At 48.9% G+C, this 15,165-nt stretch overlaps 1 pseudogene; it reads right to left on the reverse strand.

Moving 5' to 3' along the window:
- Nucleotides 1-13,446: 13,446 nt before the first annotated feature.
- On the reverse strand, nt 13,447-14,849 carry LOC147709157 (uncharacterized; annotated as a pseudogene).
- Nucleotides 14,850-15,165: the final 316 nt, after the last annotated feature.

A 15,165-nucleotide genomic window follows, 5' to 3' on the forward strand; every position in this document is an offset into this window, starting at 1 on the left:
ACAGCCAGCAGCCTCCAGCAAAACGGCGCTGTGGCCTGACAGCTTCCCCTCACTTCCCCTCCCCCCCAGAGCCTGGATGGCACATCTTCGCTGCCTCCGAAATCGAGTGGACTACCTGGAGCGATTGGCAGAGAAGCAACAGCGCCAGCTCCGGGCCCTCGGCAAAGAGGTGCGGGACCTGTCCAAATGAGGACACCGCCGGAGGAAGTGACTTTCTCTTGCCCCTTTTTTAAAGACACTTGGGGGGGTGGGAATTGGGCGTTGGGGAAAGGGACTTGAAGGACATTTGGACATTGGTTGTGGTTAGGGAGGGGGGTGAGTTGGGTTAGTTTATTTTTATTATGGGAAATATATTCATTTATTTTACATACTTAAACATAGTATACGCGTTCATATTATTTTGTGTGGTGGTGGGCGGGGCTTACTGTATGTTTGCTTTCTTCAAACTTACCAGTATAAATTATCTAAACATTCAAATATGTACAAAAGTGCCACTAACAGAGTTAGTGAATTCAATTGCCCTACTAGTACTTTACTAGTTCTACTGTGACACTGTCAGTCTCTCCTCTCCTCCAAGTCCTAGCCCATTATTCTACCTCCCTGTTGGACCCAGCCCTTTTTGGCAGGTTCACCCCGAAACTTTTTGCTTTTGCCTAGCCTGTTTCTGTAACCTGGTGTTGGTGATTTTAGGTCTCTGCTCCCTTTTTTACTGTAGTACAGTGTAAACTGTGTTAGCTCTCTGTGTGTGTGGTGAGAGTGACCTGCCCTCCCATAGGAATGCATGGGGAATATGTGTGGCCATGGTAGTTCCCGATGTTTGGGGAGTGCAGGGTCGAGTTTGTTATGTGCAAACTTGTGAGATTGAATGCTGCGCAATTATGTATACGGCATGATTGTGTCTAGTGTGGAAGTGCCACTTCTAGAAGTTGGCATGTTTGTGTAATTTGTGTCTGGCGTGTGATTGGCTGGAGCTGGCTGGTGAGCCTGGCTCCAGGAGTCAGGATGGGTTTGCCCCGGTGGTGAATGGAGAAATTAGCATGTTGATGGCAGGGAGGGGTACACCTGGGACCTGAATAGGGCTGGTCCTTCCCTCCACAATGCTGGCTCCACCCCCTGTGGTGCGTCTGATGTCCCTAGCCTGGCCAGTGAAAGGGAGTTCCCCATAACCAGTTGTAGCTGGTTCTCCCATTGCCTGCACCCTGCTAGACAAAGGATTGGGCTGTATAATTGAGGGGTTGTGACCCCATGTCAGTGTTCTTGTTCCTGTTTTGAATCTACCAGGGGCGTGCTGCTGCTGGGGCCCAGGGGAAGGCTTGCCTCCCTGGGTCCTACCCAGCCCCTGGATGCCTGGAGGAGTTTCCTTGATGGGGAGCTGCGTTGCTCCATCTTTTCTGCCCAGGACTTCTCTTGGACCTGTTGCTGTGTTTGCCATGGCCAAGGCTTGTTGTAGCCTTCCAGCGCCTAAGGAGCGCTCTGATGTGCTTTTTCAAGGTATGCCCAGCTGAGGGGTAGATTGGGCTTCGTGGCGCATGTGCCTACCCTGCTTTATAGCCAAATGTTGGAGGGAGCCTACTCCTCGTGGCGCTTTTTCAATATGACTGTGTTATTGGTACTGAGCGTGGGTGCCACCCCACTTGTTTGATTGGGCACCCCAAAAATGGAGCCTGCTCCTGGCCGCTACAGCGCGACCAGGAAGTCAGGCACATTGGAGAGGGACATAGGGGGTCGTCGGAGGCGTCACTTACGCCTTCCCCGGAGGAAGACGACCCAGAAGGCTGGCCATGGATGCTGCGGGGCTCCCGTGAGCGGAGGGGAGCCCCGAGATGCCCTATGCGGGAGAACGGGAGCCCACCCCGCCTCCCGGAGCATAGTGGAGAGTCCCGGGTCCCGAGGAAGGGCCCGGGTAAAGAGGATGGCGGGGCTCTCCTGGGGAGAGGGAGAGCCCCACGCACGCCGCCGCCTGAAGGAGCTGCCCCCGCCACGAGTGAATGAGGAGCCACCGCCAGAAGAAGTACAGCCCAGTGAGTAAAAAGGGCTGGGGGTCTCCATGGGGGCTGCTGTTGGTGCCAGTACAAGGGTGTAGGTAGGGCGCCCCGGATGGCAGTGGGCCGCCTCAACATTTCTACCGAGCCCGAGTACTCTAATGGGCAGTTGATTCCAAGCCTAGAGGGCCGTGGGGGGTCTCGTGGTCCCCGTGTCTGGGGGCCCCATTGAGGCGCATAGTCGGTGCCTGGGTGGCCCTGCTGGCCAGAGGGCCGCCCCAACGAGGGGCCATTATTTCTTTGAAGGGCCCAGAAGGGCCGACGTGTTTCTAGTATTTGGGGACACATGATGATTTTCCCAGCCCGTGCGTGGCTCTACCGATGGGGGCACTAATTATGTTGAGAGCCTGTGAGGCTCTGGTGATGGTCCCCATTTGTGCTTTTTAAGTCCCAGAGCTGGAGTCCAGCAGTGGGGCCAGGCTTATTTGCAACGCCACAGAGGGGCCTGTGCTGATCCCGTGGGATACCTATCTAAGGAGCCAGGGTGCTCCTGGGCACAGTTGAGTTCTGAGCCAGATGGCTCCAGCACCCCCATGCTTCTTTCCAGAGCCTAGAGGACTTCCCATGTCTGGCGAAAGTTGTTTAAAGGGGCTACTGAGAGCCCCCCTGCCTGCTCCAGTTTACCTCCTACGGCTGCCCAGCAAGTAGTGGGCAGCTGCACCATTTAGGCGCAACTTAGAGTGAGAGTCCCTGAGAGGGACAGAAGTGGCACAGAGGTGCCAGGCCTTTCCCAGCTGCACAGCACTTAGTGCCAGCTGCAACGTTTAGGCCCTGTTGTTGTTTTCAGCTGCCCAGCAATTAGCAGCGCGCCCTGACATTCTGGGCACACAGCATTTGAGCCCCTTCTTGGGATGGCCAGTAGGCCAGGGGGCTGGTATGTGGCTAGGGCGCAAGGCCCTAATGTGATTTTTGCACTAGGTGATTACCTAATATGTTTGTGATGATAATTGCCTAAATGTGATTTATGCGTTAATCTGATTTAAATGTGATATGTGCTTTAAATGTGGTGCTAGGAAATGTAATGCATCTAGTATGTTTTACTCACCCTGTGTTGATACCTCTAGAGATGGTTTTACCTATGGAGGTTGGGGATAGTGAAATTTTACTTCATTATGATTTAGGCCCCTAAATTGAGTTATGCTCGGGGGTAGGGTCCAATGTGTTTAGACTAGTAAGGAGATTGCCTACTGTATTTTTACTGGTTAGGCCTAAATGTGAGTTATGCATAATGTGCAATGCCATTATGCCTGTGATACCTCTAGATACATTCTTAGGAGGTTGTTTTGCCTAGTATAGTTTATACTAGAGAGGTTATGTGTCCATGCCTGACCTATGCCTATGGTTGTTAGTATTGCGTAGTGTGTACCTACCTGTTACCAGTGGTTAGTGGTTGTGATCTATAATTGTTATTTGGTGTGACAGTTACTCTAAGTGCTAGTTCTACTAAGTGCTGATTCTGACAGTGGCCCGCGTGGCCTGTCCTGGTGTAAATAATCCCTTGTGAATATTACCCGTGCCAGTTGGCACAATGTATATTTTGTGATTACTATCTGATGTGTTTTGACAATACGAAAGTTATTTTTATATAACCTTGTGTGGAGTTCCTTTCTTGGTGTGCCTAGGATGTTGTTGCTGTTGTGTGCGTGCGCAAATGCTTTACACATTGCCTCCGGGATAAGCCTGTCTGCTAGTGCCAATCTACCAAAGGGGTAAGCAGAGGTTATCTTGGTGTGTGCCTCCCTTGCCCTGACTAGAATGGTGGTTTCTGCCTGGCTTTGGCATAAGCCTTAGCCAACCAGAAATCCCAGTTCTAACACTCCCCAAAATGTTTATCTTACCTGTGATTCATGTTTGAGAATAGGGCTAGGCACAGGGCTGGCTGCATGGCAAATGGCGAGTTGACTTGAATCCTGGATTGTTGAAATATCATCGTTGTGCTGGTAGTAGTAGTGGTACACACTGGCAATAGCAGCATATGAAAAAAAAGGAAATGAAACATTGAGTGGCCTCAACGTAGCATTAGAAACAGTACGATAGATAGTACGGTAGAGAACAGTGCCATAAATTGTAGCCTAAGCAGTGCTAAAGTATTCAAAAGATAACTAAGAACTAGTTGCATGGAGTATGGCTACTATAAGAAATAGTATTAGGGCAAAGGACAACGCAACGTAAGCCCTAAACATTTGATTCGTCACGTGTAGGAGGATGATGTTGTTGATAATCAATCCACGATGGCACACATGAAATTCTGATTAGAATGATTTTTCTGTTGCTTTGACCTTATCCTCCCCAGCAAGTGTGTGGAATTTATTGTTGTCATTTAGTCACACCTCAATGAAAAATGGGGGAAGAGGGTTAGGGTTTGAAAATTGGATGGGAATGGAGGTTTTTGGGAAAGTTTTGTGGAGAGAGGAAAAAAACACAGCATGGACAAACAACAAATGAAGAAAAACAAATCTTTGGATTCAAAGATATCCATAAATCTTTTAAGGGACATAAAGGAAGTGCACTACTGCATGCATGAAGTTGTTTGCTAAATGGATGGTTAGGTTACTGAAAAGTAGTACTTACTACAACTTACTAGTTACTATGAAGAAACAATTTGACAGTACAGGGCTGCAGCAATAATCATAATTACGAAATTTCACTTGCCTCTCTGCCCTCAGAGAGAATAAACACTTATAGTACATTAAATTAGTTTTAAAAATAGCAAAGAAACTCATCAAATAGCTGGAGGGATGAATTTGAAGTTGAGAGCAAACAAATGCACAGAGTCACACTCGTAGAAGTTCAACTTCACAGCAATAACATTTAAAAGATAAGGAGAAGTTAAGAGGATACTGTAACTGTATGTTGTAGTTGTCCTGTTGAATTTGGAGAGTTGCCTGCATCCAACCATTCATCTTTCCCACCATTTCCTACCATGGATTTTCTTTAAACCACTTGCAATCAAAATTAGACCTTCCCAGCAGTGCTACCAGACCCACGAACCCACCCCCAAATATCTAGAACCCCCCAAACAGCCCCCCAAAAACATGCAATACTGTTAGGCCTAACTTAAAATCGTGCCAAAATGATGTCTGCAACTAGGCCCAATCCCCCCTTTCCCACCATGGATTTTCTTCTAACCACTTGCAATCAAAATTAGACCTTTCCAGCAGTGCTCCCAGACCCTTCAAATCACCCCCAAAAATCTGGAACACCCCCAAACAGCCCCCAAAAAACATGTAATACTGCTAGCCCTCAGTTAAATTTGTGCCAAAACGCTGTCTGCAACTAGGCCCAAACCCCCCTTTCCCACCATGGATTTTCTTCAAACCACTTGCAATCAAAATTAGACCTTCCCAGAAGTGCTCCCAGACCCCTCAACCCACCCCCAAATATCTAGAACCCCCCCAAGCAGCCCCAAAAAACATGCAATACTGCTAGGCCTAACTTAAAATCATGCCAAAATGCTGTCTGCAACTCAGCCCAATCCCCCCTTTCCCACCTTGGATTTTCTTCAAACCACTTGCAATCAAAATTAGACGTTCCCAGCAGTGCTCCCAGACCCCTCAACCCAACCCCAAAAATCTAGAACGCCCTAAGCAGCCCCCCCAAAAACATGCAATACTGCTAAAAAAATAACTTTACCACCATGGATTTTCTTCTAACCCCTTGCAATCAAACGTAAACCTTCCCAGCAGTACCCACAGACCCCTCAGTCAGCCCCAAAGATCTAGAACCCCCCAAGCACCCTCCAAAAACATGCAATACTGCTAGGCCTCAGTTTAAATCGTGCCAAAACGCTGTCTGCAACTAGGCCCAAACCCCCCCCTTTCCCACCATGGATTTTCTTCAAACCACTTGCAATCACAATTAGACCTTCCCAGCAGTGCTCCCAGACCCCTCAACCCACCCCCACAGATCTAGAACCCCCCCAAGCAGCCCCCCAAAAACATGCAAAACTGCTAGGCCTAACTTAAAATCTTGCCAAAATGCTGTCTGCAACTAGGCCCAAACCCTCTTTCCCACCATGGAATTTCTTCAAACCACTTGCAATCAAAATTAGACCTTCCCAGCAGTGCTCCCAGACCCCTCAACCCCCAAAGATCTAGAACCCCCCCCAAGCAGCCCCCCAAAAACATGCAATACTGCTAGGCCTAACTTAAAATCGTGCCAAAACGCTGTCTGCAACTAGGCCCAACCCCCCCTTTATAACCATGGATTTTCTTCAAACCACTTGCAATCACAATTAGACCTTCCCAGCAGTGCTCCCAGACCCCTCAACCCACCCCCAAAAAACTATAACCCCCCTCATGCAGCCCCTCAAAACATGCAATACTGCTAAAAAAAAACTTTCCCACCATAGATATTCTTCTAACCACTTGCAATCAAAATTAGACCTTCCCAGCAGTGCCCCCAGACCCCTCAATCCACCCCTAAAAATCAAGAACCCCCCCAATCAGCCCCCTAAAAACATGCAATACTGCTAGGCCTCAATTTAAATCGGGCCAAAACGCTGTCTGCAACTAGGCCCAAACCCCCCTTTCCCAAAATGGATTTTCTTCAAACAACTTGCAATCAAAATTAGACCTTCCCAGCAGTGCTTCCAGAACCCTCAACACCCCCCCAAAAATCTAGAACCCCCCCAGCAGCCCCCCAAAAACATGCAATACTGCTATCCCCAAAACATGGCAAATCGCGCCTTGTCAAAATAGTGCTGTTTTCAGCACTTCCACTACTTCGATCCTCATGAAACTTACCAGGACACTTGTTCCAGTGATTCCCAAGAATCTCAGCAAGGCAGAACAAAATTGATCCACTGGAAGGTGTACGATTAGTTCACCAAAAAACACGCGCCCGCAAAACACCAAAAAATGCCAAAATTAGGCCAATTCTGAAAAAACGCCAAACCCCCCTAAAAACTTCCCAACATCATTATGAACGAGCCTGCATCGAGCCCTGAGCCCTAGACTAAGGGAACCCTACCAAATTATTAATTAAACCCAAAAACCCCAGTAAACTACACTAAACCCTAAACCCTAGATAAGCTTTGTCTGTCTGTGTCAAAGAGCCTAGGTATGCTACACCAGGTTGCTTCACTCAGTGGTGCCTGCCTTGACCATATGCATGGCCCTGCTGCAAGCATGGGCTAAAAATCCATTCCACTCGGGAAATTTGCTGTTTTTCGGCGGCTAATTCGCAATCCGTGAATCTCGAGAAATTGCGGAAAATTCGCAAATTCTTGAGCGTAACAGATTTTTGGTCCATGCTTGCGGCAGGGCCATGCAGACGGTCAAGGCAGGCACCACTGAGTGAAGCAACCTGATGTAGCATACCTAGGCTCTTTGACACAGACAGACTAAGAATATCTAATTGTATGCAGCAAGCCAAATAGCCCTCATTTTACAAGAACTGCTGTACTCTGTACTCTGCCTGGCATAACAACACTACACTGCCCCGACCACTCCATACCACGACTAGACAGACATGTAGTTGTGCTGTAGTAGTTTTTGTAGACTGGTTTACCTGTTTGCCACTCACAAATTGGCCATAGTTCTTCTGTAAACCGACGCTGATGATCCATCCAAAGGACATTTTGATAGTGGAAAATGCAAAGTAGTGGCCCCTGCAGTTGAAGTACAATGTGAATTAAACAAGGTAAAAAAAAGCAGAGTAGACTTGAGTTACATTTAGTGTGTAAAAGATTAAATAATAACAGAAGACATATGATTCATTTCATGCACAACAAACAAACAGCAATTGCTTTCATCAGAGCCAGACAGCCATTGCTGTCCAGTGCATGCCATCTTCTTCTCATTATTCATTACCAGTTCCACTTTTTGTCCGCTTCTTCTTCTGAAAGTGAGGGACCACAGCGCAGCCTCTCCTGTCAATTTCAAAAGTAACTGTCAGCAATCAGCAAGCATGTAGTCAGTAATTCCAGTCCCACTTGAGGGGACTCGTCTACGAAGACAAAGTTTCTTTATTCTGCGTAATCCAGCCATCTGCCTTGAATGAATGGATAGGGGGAGTCTGGAGGAGGAGGATAGAGGAGTATGATTGAGTTGTGAACTTGTGAACATCAGGAATGCTGACTGCAGCACCTTCAAATCAATGAGGAAATAAGACAGTGCTGCTGATGGACTTGTTGTAATTAGGTGATTAGAGTTTTGTTGTGGTAAAAGTTGCAAAACAAAGAAAGACACACAGGAATAAAAGTGAATAAGGACGAAAAAAAGGAAGTCATTTTCAGGCCTTGATGGCAGGGAAGTATAGCTCGTCCTCAAACTCTATGAATTGAGACGGGAGTAGGTCAGGTAACAGAGAAAAACTTCCGTCACCTAAGTCGGTGTCCTCTTCTTCCTGCGTGCGTTCACGTATTTTGTAATCTGGTGGTATGAAGTGCTGATTCATCTTGATCAATGTTAACCTCTCCACATTTTTGGGCGAGAGGCGGGTCCTTTTTGAAGTTACAATGGCACCAGCAGCACTGAAAACACGTTCAGAAGACACGCTTGCGAGTGGGCAAGACAAATGATTTAGAGCCAGGTTGGTGACCAGTGGCCCTAGAGGCCTTTTCCTATACCAATACAGCAATGGGTTCTGATTAACGAAGACCTCTGTTGTGTCATCCAGATAGGCCTGCACCATCGACTGAAGGTTCTCCAGGGTTTCTCCACTTTGCGTATCATCTGTGGCCTTTGCATCACTGGAACGAGCAAACCCTTGATGAGTTAGCCAATCCGCTTCCGACAATATTATGGCTGGGCCTGGTGCAGGTGAGGATGATGATACGGTTGCTGGTGTCCGTTAACGGCTGAGAGGGAAAGTGACACCCTTAGGCCACGGATTCAGAAGTGGAACTTGACGCCGGATTGCCTGCTGATTCAGTTGTACTTCTGCCGGCTCCTTCAATTTTCTGCCAATCTTTTTCGAACCGAGTGGCTGACACAGCTAGCCGATGTTTGTACTTTGAAACATCTTTTTCATCAAAAGTAATGAATGCTTTGCTGGCCACGGCCATTTTGTACCATGGATCCAGAATAGCGGCACAAATATAATGTTGTTCTGTATGTTTCTTTTTAAGCCTTTCATTGTCAACTTTGCGGCTTAATAACCTCTCCGCCAACTGATATGCATCTTGCTTTTTAGCATCATCTCGGAACGGTGAAGACAACGCCTTCAGTTGATGCTCTAGCATGCGCAACAATGGGATAGCTTTGCCCAAAGAACAGTCCTCCCTGCTGACTTCACGCGTGAAACCTCAAAAGGACGAAGCATGTATGTCAGGCTTGAAACTAGCTTCCATTCCTCCAAATTTAGCCTCAGTTCTTTCATAGTAGAACCCAGTGCATAGACATACTCATTGATTACCCCCAACTGCTCAGACAGACGCTCAAGCATGTAGAAGGTTGAGTTCCAACGTGATGCCACCTCCTGGATGAGTCCTTTGACTGGCAGTCTACATTCATGTTGCATGCTCCTTAGCTTCTTCCGGGCCTTAAAAGAATGGATGAAATGTGTGCAGATTCTTCGGCAGGTGGTCAGTAACTTGCTGACTGTGGTTTCTTTTTTCAAGAAATCTTGCACAACAATGTTAATACTGTGCGCCATGCACGGCACTCTGAAAAGTCCACCCTCATGCATGGCCTTAACTATATTACTGCCATTATCCGTGGAAACATGACCAATCATGCGGTTTCTTGGATGCAGCCATTCATAGACTTTCCTATCAAACTCCTCCAAAAGGTTAGGTGCAGTATGTGTTTTCTCCATGGCAAACATGGCTACTGTTGCATGTTTCCGAGTAGCTTGAAAGACTGTGCTTTTAACTTGTCTTTAACCCCTGCAAAAGAGACCCAGTGTGCAGTGATTCACATGTAATCAAGGGCTTGGCAACTGGTCCACATGTCTGTTGTCAGGTGGATAGTGTGAACAGCACTCTTCTGAATAGCTGCGCCATCACCTCCTTTATGTAGTGCTGGAACATCTTGATTTCCTGATGTGCCCCTATTTCTGGAGGAACAAGCATTGTGGGCAGTTGTGCTGCTCCATGCGCCTCTAGTTGTGCCTCTCCTTGCGCCTCTAATTGCGCCTCTCCTTGTGCATATACTTGCGCCTCTACTTGCGCACGTACTTGCACCTCTCCTTGCGCATGTACTTGCGCCTTTCCTTGCCCATGTTTTGAGCTTGTACTAGTTGCACCTGTGGTTGTCGTTGCGGCTGTGGTTGAACTTGTGGTTGTCTTTGCGACTGTGGCTGTGGTTGTGGGTGTAACTCGTCAGCTGAGTTACACCCTGCGTTGATTGTATGCTACTTTCTTGCGATGAGCCAACATCACTGGTCGATGGTGATTGACAATTAAAGTTGCTGCCTCTGCAGCACTCATGGACTTGGACCTAACTTGGTGTGGTGGCACTGAGCCCAATGAACGGTGATGCAAGCCAATGAAAATGATGGGCGGGGCTTCGAGTTCCCTTCTGAAAGCCCATCATCCACAATATCTCTCGCCGAGTGAGCAGCACATGAGCTTCAACGCTAGGCGCAACCTAAAATGGGGGTCGTCGACCTAAAAGCTGCATCTGCTAAAGCTGGGGGATGAACACAAGCATGTTGACTGCTTCTGCCGTGGCAATGATAAAGTGGAGGATATGGAGGACAAGCTGGCTCTGAAGCAATTTGATGAGGGTGCTCCAGGTGCTTCAATGCTATGGGTATATGAGGCATAGTGGTTTTGGCATTGGGATTGGTGCCAGTGGTGCGACTATGCCTGGCAGTTTGAGCTCAGTCCAGCTGTGACCTTGAGTCAAGGAGAAGTTACTGCAAACTGTGGGGGCAGCGTGTGATACAGCGTACAACCATGGGCTACAGGCAGTACGGTGCAGCTGGTAGGTCTTGTATAAAACAGTTTTTTTCAGCAAGTACACCCAGCACAGCCCAACCAAACCTCCTTTAGCTCTCCAGTGTTTCTGGTGTCTGCTTTTCAACTGTGTCACAACTTGTCTGCTCATGAGGATACCCGCATGGCCTGTGGTGTAGAAGTTGCTGGTACACTGGTGTTTTGGGCCCACAACTTTAATGCCTTCCTTATGTTAATCTAATGTTTTAGTGTTGTTCAGTGTTATGCTGAAGGATGGCACATACAAAAAGAAAAATTGATGGACAGAATGCAGAACAATGTCATACATTCAAACCAGTACAGAGATCTGGGCCGAAATCCATCGTTTTTTGCTCACCATGCCATTCCAGTTTGGACCCGGCCATATGTAAATCAGTCTTGGCCCTTTGCTCACTGGGAACAGTCCAGCCCAAACTGCCATACCAGGTCCTTCCTGAACTGGAAACAAGCATCTTAGGACCGTTTATTTTTTTTTAGTTTTGGGGAAGGGGAGAGGTTTGTTGCAGAGGTACCATTGCCCGAAGAGTTTGGCCTGTGACTTGTCCACGTTGATTCTTGCCCATGATGCTAGGCCGAAGTCTGTGCACGCCTCCAGCAGGGATTTGACTGATTCCGCATCCGCGCAGAAAAGGGTGACATCGTCCATGTACAGCGAACACTTGACCTCCTTCTTCGCGTCGCCTGGTGTCTGGATCCCTCTGATGTTTGGGTTCTTCCTGATGTACTCGGCGAGAAGCTCTATAACCAAAACAAACAGAGGTGGCAAGAGTGGGCAGCCTTGTCTTACCCCAGACCTGATAGGAAAGGGGTCTGTTTTACAACTATTTACAATGAGTGAACTGAAGATGTCTTTATACATTTCTTTAACGTAACCTCAGAAGCCAGTTCTTTAGGTCACATCTCTCCCCCTTATGTTTATACAAGAGAGCAATCATTCCTTCCCTCAGAGTGTGAGTCATGATTCCCTCCCTCTCCATCTCCTCATACACCTGCAGGAGATCTGGTCCCACTAGGTCCCACAGTGAGGCATAGAACTCAACTGGGAGACCGTCACTACCTGGTGTCTTTCCTGACTTGAAGGATTTAACTGCGACGTGCAGCTCGTCCAAAGACAGAGGGCTTCTCTCACTGTTGGGGAAACAGTTCTTGGGATACCAGCTAGAAACTGTTCTGCCTGATCTCCCTCTGACCTCTTCTCTGAGTAGAGGTCCCCATAGAAGTCTGTCACTACCTTCCTAATGTCCTCCCTTGTGTCACAGAGGGTTCCCTCCTTATTGCGCAGTTGAACCAGAGGAGTGTGCGCAGAGTGGATTTTCTTGAAGAAGAAGGAGTTGCATTTCTCCCCCTTCTCCAAGTTCCCCACCTTGGAACGGAAAATGATCCTCCTGGATTCGTCATGAAAGTGCTCGCTCAGCTCTTTCTTGACTTCTTCCAGAGGGCTCATGACGTCCCATCCCCGGAGTTGGAGGTCGTGCAGTTCTTGCAGCTCTTGCTCCGACAGTTCTTGCTGAACTCCCTCTTTCTCCCCCTTGCAGACTGCCTGCCCACATTCTTGAAGAAGTCCTGGAGCCTGCCTTTGACCCATTCCCACCATTCCCCTGTGGACTGGAATGTGTCTTTCATGGCCTGCCACTGGGTGTATGTCTCCCTCAACTCTTCCTTCACCCCCTCTTTCTCCAGCAGAGAGCTATTCAGTTTCCAAGTGCCTGGACCTGTCAGGGACTTGCCCTTCAGTTCCCCTTGGAACTTGGATAGCCCCCTTGGATAGCTCTGTGGTCAGAGAAATGTATTGTCACCATTGAATGTTGCTTGAGCTTCACTGATTGAGAGGTAAAGATGAAGTCAATCCTGGTGCCCAAGGAGCCATGAGGGTGACTCGAGGTGAAGTTCCTCGCGTTCGCCCCCATGTACCCGATGACGTCTGTCAGGGAGGCCTCACCCACCATCTCCACCAGTAGTTTTGCAGCATCATCCATCCTTTCCCAGCCCTGGCCCCACATCTACCACCTCCTTCTAGAATACAGTTGAAGTCCCCACTCATCAAAATTGTTCTGGAGGTGACCACCTTCCGTCACTCGCCTATGTCAGAAGGGGCGTACACTTTGAGGAGTCTAACTGGCTCTCCTGCCCACGAACCATCGACGTAAAGAGCCCTGCCGCCTTCCAGCTCGATGACTGAGTCCAACGTGAAACGCCTTCCTCTGACTAAGGTAGCCACTCCCACGGACCTACTGCTGTTCCCCCCAGACCAAAAGGAAGGCCCTAGGGTCCACTGCTGTTCTTGGTGTGTGTATGATCTTGCAAAGGGAATGGAGCATTCCTGAATCATGTACACGTCACACTCCTGGCTGGCAAGAAAACTCAAAGTACTAGCACGACTGCGCCTGTCTCTAATACTTCTGACATTTACGGAAAATAATGAAATAGCCATCATTAATTAGTTTTTAAGAGTAAACTTAATACTTAAAGACTAATTATCAAGTCAAGGCAATTGGTTACAAATACATTCGACAAGGCTACTTACAGGGCTGGTTAAGCCTCCTGTCGGGTCTCTGGTGCTGGGCCCTCCTGCTCGGCAGCTGTTGCATGCTGTTGCACGATGACTGCTCCACCCTCTTGGCTGAGCTTGGGGTCTGCCTCCTCTGGGGTGACGGGCAGGTCTTGCTCTTGGTCCTCGATGGTGGTCTCCACCTCTTCTACTCTTGCTGGCGATGGGGGAGGGGACGCTTTCATGGAGTTTGCCAGCGCCCTAACCTCCCTCAGCACTTCCGTCACTTGCTTGAGTTGCTCATTCAGGGAGTCTTGTTCTGGCACCTTTTCTTCTTCTGAATCCTCAAGCGCGGAGTAGGAGTTGTGTGTGCTCAAGGGTCTCTTGCTTGTTACTTCAAAGTCCTTTGAGTGTATCCTTTTCCTGTGCTCCTGTGTTGTCCAGGCACCTTCCCCCTGGTCCTCGTGGCAGTTATTGTGGGAGTCTCTATTTGGCTCACTGTGCTCACCGGGCTCAGGGATGGGATGTGGGGTATCGTTGGGTGTCTGTGACTCTGGGGCCTTGGCGGTCTCTGGGTTGGGCTTGGGCGTTGGCGTGTCCTGTGTGTGGCCCTTCCCTCTCCCAGTCCCCCTATCCTGCCGCGGGGCTGGGACTGGAAGGCCTGGTCTCTTCCCCCTCCTCCAGTTGGTCTCTCCACTGAGGTTTGATGCTTGGGCATAGGATTTGGCTCTTTTTGGGCAGTCCTTAAAGAGGTGGCCTACTCCACCACAGAGGTTGCATGGGGTTTTTTCTTTGCAGGTCTTTGCTGTGTGGCCTTCTTGTTTGCAGTTCCTGAATATTTGTGCTGTGCAGTCCTTGCCAGTGTGGCCTTGTTTGCTGCACCTGTTGCATAGTTTGGGCTGCCCAGGGTAGTACAGGTATCCTGAGTCGCGCCCTAGAGAAAAACTGGAAGGGGGTGGTGGATTCTATTTGGGCCGACGGGTCCTCCTTCAGCTTCACCATTGTTGTCCATTTACCATCACAGATGCCATCACTGTCCAGGTTGTGGGAGGGTTCTTTAGTCACTGTGCAGTGGCGGCGAAGGAAGGTTGTCAGGTCTTGGACATTGTGGGTTGTAGACATGCACGGTCATTCTCTTGACCTCCAGCACGAGCTGGCATTCCAGGTGGAAGTCAGAGAAAGTTTTCTCCTCCCGTCATGACCAGCAAATATGCCAATACCTCCTGCAGATTTGTTCAGACATGAACGTAAGCAGGTAGGTGCCTTTGGGTGCATCCGACATGATGCACCAGATTTCTGCTGCTGTGAACCCCATCTTGGTTACCAGCAGCTCAGTGAATATCTTCCTGCTTAGGTGCGGTGTGGTGCCATGTGACTCCACCTTTCTCTGCAGCTTTACGGTGTTGTGGAACAATGGATTCAGAGGTCTGCTCATCCTGCTGCTCTGCTGTGCTGTGCCCAGGAGAAGAAGAGGGATTCCTCAGGGAGCTGGAAGCAGGTAAGTGATCCCCAAGCCAGTAGACAGGGTCCCCTTCAGGTGGGTGGAAAACCCAGGCAGACCCTCAGCTCCAGTAGGGCGGGTGTCCCAGAGGGGGCTGGCAGGGGTCTCCTTCAGGCTGGCAAGGGATCCCCAGCAGGCAGGCAGCTCCTCAGGCAGTCCACAGCAGGTAGGAAGGCAGTCCCCAGCAGGCAGGCAGCTCCAGCAGTCCAAAGCAGCCCAGCAGGTCAGGCAGCCCCAGAAGGCAGGCCTC

Source organism: Lissotriton vulgaris, chromosome 6 (assembly GCF_964263255.1).
Source record: "Lissotriton vulgaris chromosome 6, aLisVul1.2, whole genome shotgun sequence".
Classification (NCBI taxonomy): Eukaryota; Metazoa; Chordata; class Amphibia; order Caudata; family Salamandridae; genus Lissotriton; species Lissotriton vulgaris.